The sequence below is a fragment of the Erythranthe guttata genome, chromosome 13, assembly GCF_056151865.1.
Source record: "Erythranthe guttata isolate IM_541 chromosome 13, IM_541, whole genome shotgun sequence".
Taxonomy (NCBI): Eukaryota; Viridiplantae; Streptophyta; class Magnoliopsida; order Lamiales; family Phrymaceae; genus Erythranthe; species Erythranthe guttata.
In genome coordinates, this window is record NC_142545.1 from 12508874 (window position 1) to 12515000 (window position 6127).

At 34.7% G+C, this 6127-nt stretch overlaps 1 long non-coding RNA gene across 1 annotated transcript in view; it reads left to right on the forward strand.

The window, feature by feature from the left end:
- Positions 1-5843: 5843 nt before the first annotated feature.
- Positions 5844-6127, forward strand: part of LOC148765941 (uncharacterized) — a 1479-nt gene continuing 1195 nt past the window's right edge. Inside the window, exons 1-2 of the long non-coding RNA XR_016029267.1 lie at positions 5844-5894; positions 5994-6127. The exon at positions 5994-6127 is cut by the window's right edge and continues 218 nt beyond it. This is a non-coding gene — a long non-coding RNA (uncharacterized LOC148765941). The remainder of the gene's footprint in view (positions 5895-5993) is intronic.

The window sequence follows — 6127 nt, forward strand, 5'->3', positions numbered from 1 at the left end:
TATACTCTCTCTCCAAAATAACTCCTCACAAATTTCACGTCATTTTAGATTTTTTATTCTTTTTTTTTCCAAAACAATATGGTTTTTTTAATTTCAATTTTAAAACAAAATATTGCTTTTATTTTATTTCATTTTCTTTATTTATTTTTTTATTATTTCCACCAAGTTTAAAAAGTATGGTTTTTAAAGCCCATTTTTTTTTTAATTATTGTTTTCCACCAGGGTTACAAAAATTAAAATCCACAATATACTGATCAGAAGCTATTACAAATTTATTGAAAACCACTGTAAAATTAACGTAATATTAACATAAACCACAACAAACTTATCGAAATTCACTAAAACCTACGTAATCCACTATTAACACAACTCAAAAAATAATAAACAAAAAAAAACACGTAAATTCACCATTTGAAAATCCACTGTTTGAAATGTAATCCACTATTATGTCCAAGAAAAAGTGCAAGACCAGTACACCACCACCAACAAGGCCGACAAGGGTCACTAAATCAATCTGAATAAGAAAAAAATTAATTAACAAAAGAAAACCAATTTTCAAAAGCAAATCTTGGTGTCACACCATTGTTGGTGGGAACAAAATCTGGGAAGCTTTCATAAACAAATTATTTCCAACCTATTAATATTGCATAAATCTGTTGAAACGAAAAATTAATGAGGGAACAACAATGAAAACCACTATGTATAAACAACTATATAAACATGAGAACCACTATGTATACTTATCGAAATTCACTATAAATTTATCGAAAACCACTTTGTATACTTATCAATATCCACTTATCAATATCCACTATAAATTTATCGAAATCCACTATAAATTTATCGAAATCCACTATAAATTTATCGAAATCCACTCGGAATATTACTCCCTTTTGTTTCATAATAATTGCCTCTTTTTAAAAATATTTTGTTCCATATTATCTATCACTTTAGATTTCCTATACTGCATTAATGCTTAATTTTCAATTTATACCCTTACTAACTCTTTCTAATACTCTTTTTTAATTCATTTCTCTCTCTTATTATTTATAAAATAAGGTAATTTTAGTATAAAATCATACATTTTTGCATAAAATCAAGGCACATTTAAATAACGACCTTATTACGGTGCTTATTTATTAAGGATGTCTTGCTGCACTAGATGTCTTGATAAACCAAGATACATGAATAGCAAGGTTAATGTGTCGATCAATGTTCTAGATGTTTGCGATGATAACATGAACTTTATATACCTACTTACTGGGTGGAAAGGGTCCATTGCGATAGTAGAATACTTCGAGATGCAGTTACCCGAGACAATGGTCTACGGGTCTCTACAGGTAAATATTAGTTCTTAGAGTACCAAATTATGTCAATTAGTTAACATAGTGTTACTATATACGAACCAATGTAGTCAATTCCAAGTGTAGTAAATCCTCACCTTTACAGGTATCTGCTACTTGGTTGAGAACGGTTATACGAATGGAGAAGCTTTTTTGGCACTGTACAGAGGTTGTAGATACCACATCAATGCATATGCGAACGGTTCAACCACACCTAGAAATTTTAGAGAGTTTTTAGTATGTAACATGCCAAGACAAGGAACATCATCGAGCGGGGTTTTGCGCTTTTGACGTCAAGATGGGCCATATTACGTTGTCCGGCACAATACCCCATCAAGGTTCAGAATATGATTGTAATGGCGTGTTGTCTCCTACATAATTTTATACGCAAAGCCAATGACTTCGATCCGGAAGAGGAAACTTTAGACGAGTTTTCCAGGAAAAAATCAGGCATTATTAGTGGTGAGGATTACATTTACAATGTTGAGACTTCGGAAGAGTGGACTACCTGGCGGAATACAATTGCAACTAAAATATAAAATCAGTGGTTATTGCCTCGATAGTTAAAAAAAATTCTACAAATTTCGTAATAAAATGTATTTCATTGTTTTTTGTTTGACTACAACATGGATACTAATGTGTTTTTAATTTATAATGATTTATTATTCCATTTGTACTTGATGTAATCTGAATATTGTTTCTGCTGTTACAATGGCTGGCTTTATTCGCATATAATTTAGGTAGTATGGAAAGTATTGGTGCTCCGAAAAAATACAGTACAAGAAAAAATTGTGTCTCCAACAGCAGGCGTTGTTGGACAGTCCTTGAAGAGCTAACTTTAATTTTAAGTTTGAAAGATATTGTTTCAAGAGAGTGGAAGTATGAAAATTGCTTTAAAACCGGTTATTTATGAACCCTTGAACATTATATGGTTCAAAATTTTCCGGGAACCGATCTTAAGGCCTCCCCTTACATTCATTCCAGGATACACGAGTGGAAAAAAAAATACGGAGCATTAAGCACCATGTTGTCAAGGTCTGGATTTAGTTGGAGTGACTCGAACAACACCATAGATGTCATTGACGACCAAGTGTGGCAAGATTACATTAACGTATTCTTTTTCCGAAAAAAATGAAATAACTTCTTGGAATTAGGTCACATATCTATATACTTCATAATGTTAAACTTGTTGCTCCATATTTGCACCTAGACCGATGTCAATGCTCGTTCCATGCGGTGCAAATTGTGGACGTTTTACAAGGATTGGGATCAAATATTTGGCAAGGATCGTGCCACCGTGGAACTGCCGAAGCATTCACTGAAGCCATTAATGATCTGATGTCAAACTCTAACAAAGGGAAATAACACATGTCCAACGATGACGAGAAAGTTCCACAACCGGATCCTTCAAATACAAACAATAACTCTCAATACAGTTAAACCTCTATAAAATAATACAGTCGGGACTCACAAGATTCTATAAAATAGCAAAATATTAAATTATCGATATAATAATTTAGTATTTTTTTACCGAGTCGGGACTATAAGAAATTATTATTTAAATGAGGTTGTTAATTTATCCAGTATTAATTTATCGAGGTTCTACTGTATATGTCTTTTAGCCGTGCTGATGAAGCAACTTCCAAGATGACTAAATCAAACACTAAGAAGCGATCACGGAGCTATCCCAACGACGGTGTTTACGCCGAGATGGCTACAAAATTCTTCGAGAAAATGGAGGTTCAAATGGCTGAACTAGTGAGTCGCATGGGGTTCGAGAAAGATGTGTCGGCAGCTAGAAAACAACTTTTGATGCACTAGCCAACATGCAACATCTTGGTTTCGAACAGAGGCTTAAAGCAACTTCTCGCATTTGCGATAACTCCAAATATCTTGATATATTCTTTTACTTGAGTGATGAGCACAAGGAATGGTGCAGATTATATGAGAGGGACGTTACTAGCAACAAAACATTCACGAAGTGTAGACCTTTTAGCTTGACAAATTATGTGTTTAATTCTAAACTATGACTGAGCTTGTTAAATTTCCCTATTATAGTGTGATTTGTTAAATGTGGGTAGGATAAGAAAAAAATTAAATTAGGTGCTATTAATTTTTATGTAATATAATTAAGTTGTCGTGCCATATTTTACTTACCAATTACGCTTGTTACTAACTATTTTAGAAATTGCAGTTTGTTATAATTATTGGAAAACATATTGGGTCTTAATTTGTAATAGTAACATCCTGGTTACTCTAACAACAGTCCTATGTAAGGAGAAGTTTCATAACTTTCTAGATTTACCAACATTACTATATTACAAATTACAGTAGTGAATATATCACTAACAAAGCATTATATTTAAACCACAACATATATTACTTAAACCATACAATGTTACACCCGTTTGTTTTTCGTTGAGACTTCCATATTTTACATACAACAAAGATAATAAACACATTAAACTCGCAGAGGACACACCGCATATAACATATAATAGATATTCACTAAAACCAGAAGAATGCAGGAGACATACCATAGTTCTTTTATCCACAAAATGTCCGCTATTTTACCAACGGGGCAGACCTAGAACAACTTATTTATATGTTGGGGTTAAGAACTCAACCATAGTAGGCTTGTTTGAAGCCAATGAGCTCTTTGGATTCCCGAATGGTTTGAATTTTCTCATGCTTCCTGTTTTCAAGCGGAAAATAGATCTTACTCGAAGGTAGTCATAAGTATCCACGTAGTGTGAGATTGCCGTGCTAACCTCGATGTCTCTTGATCCCTTTGAGTCCGAGACATAGCTAAGATAACTGAGCATATCGAAGTCAACGTTTTCAGAAGAACCCGACGAAATGTTTATGATTGCATGCGGGTTGTTAATGTTTACATCGGCAAACTCTTGCTTGGCAACCACCTCAAAAGCCTGAGCGCTAACTCCTAGTTGATCCGCGTCAATAGCATGGTCTGAAAATCCAGATCATTCGCCTATTTCAGGGTGTGCTTCATCGTCATCGGATAGTACCACAATTACTTCTTTTGCCTCATTCAGGTTTTGCACTGGCTCTAGTCCGAATATACACTTCAATGCATTGTACTTAGGCGCCCCAAAGTGGCGGTAAAAAAATGCAAACTTATTAGTCTGCATTACCGTGAAACACAAAAATTGATTTAATGGGTGATTAGGCATATGGATTGGGATTCAATTAACTAAGATTCAAAGACATAATAAAATGTGTGAATATTGTTTGCTACGCTTATTGAAACCTTCAAAATGTGATCCCACGGGTCGGAGGATGTTGAAACGATGTTGGTTGTAGAATTGTAGCGAATACCTTCTTGAGCTAGAATCTAGTGAAATGTAGTAAACCTTTTGCGTAGCAACGTCATTTGTTTCGTCAGATGCTTGTAAGAGAAGAACAAGTTGAATTTATTTTGAATAGCTTCTAGAGAACTGAATAGGGCAAGTGTATTTTTTCCTTCACGTTCGAAGCTTCCCCGACATGATTCCATGCACAACAGATCGACGAAATAATCATCGATCTTCTCACTCCAGTCCAACTCGTACAAAAAATCGTCACGCCTAAATATAGGCTTATTCTTTGGGGCCATGGTATGCTACTGTATTATGCAACAGATGTATTTTGTCGAAACCACACTTGATTGGCTGCTACTCAACCCACATTTATAAACAAACCCTAACTAATGAAAGTTAATAAACCCTAATTAATGATTGTAGGTATTGATTATATTTCTTGTTCAATTAATGGCTGACAAGAGTGTTGAAAGAAAAACTATACACTCAATCTGACAAAAAAAATGTCAACTATATATGATTTGTTATTATAATATTAACTGATATTTCTGGTTCCATTGTACTGTTCTTTTTTTTTTTTTTTTTTTTTTTTTTTTTTTTGGTAATGCAGGAACCCGCAGCCAACCATATAGGTGCACTGGGTAAACCTACACTCTCGTATAATAGCTTGCAAACCATACGAGAGATGTAAACCACACTAGGCTAACCATGTGTGACAAGCTCGACCTAGCGACCGTTGACAAGGGGATTCGAACTTGGGTCAATTGACCCAAGCTCTCTTGCTCCAACCGCTAGGCCACCCTTGCGGGTATCCATGAGAGGGTGTTCGAACATGATATACTAAGCATCACAAAGCATGTGGAAGTATAATGAGCCATGACAGCCTCCATTAATGAGAAAAAACATACATCAATTAGTTTAAAAGAAATTAATGATGGTTGTTCACCTCTACCTCCATTTACATGGCTGAAGAAAAAATGATGAAATGTCATTAAATGTCCACACTTGAGCGAAATGGTTGTTCAAGTGTTAATTGTTGTATTAAAGTGGTATAATTAATGTTTAAGTTGGTGGGTAAGTTGACCTATAGCCATACCAATTCCAGCTGTAATAAATGACAAAATAAATTCGGTTTCGGTTGGTAGATATTAATAGGTGTGTGCCCTAGTTTGTTTATATTACATTTGACAAGGAAAAAAAAACTCAACATCAATTCAGAACCAGCAGAAAGGTTGAAGATGGTCTTATTTTTTTCTGTTTTAAATCGCTCACTTAAAATATTGTAAGTCTTCATTTTTTTCTCGCTGTGCTTCTTATGCTCTTGTTGCAGATACCTTGTCGAGGCACGAACAAGGAATCAGTGAAGATTGGCAAGAATCAACAATGCTTGATGGCCGTACGCGTACGACGAATGTATGATCGACGTGACTGCAACCTATGCACAAGACGTTGAAACATTGGACA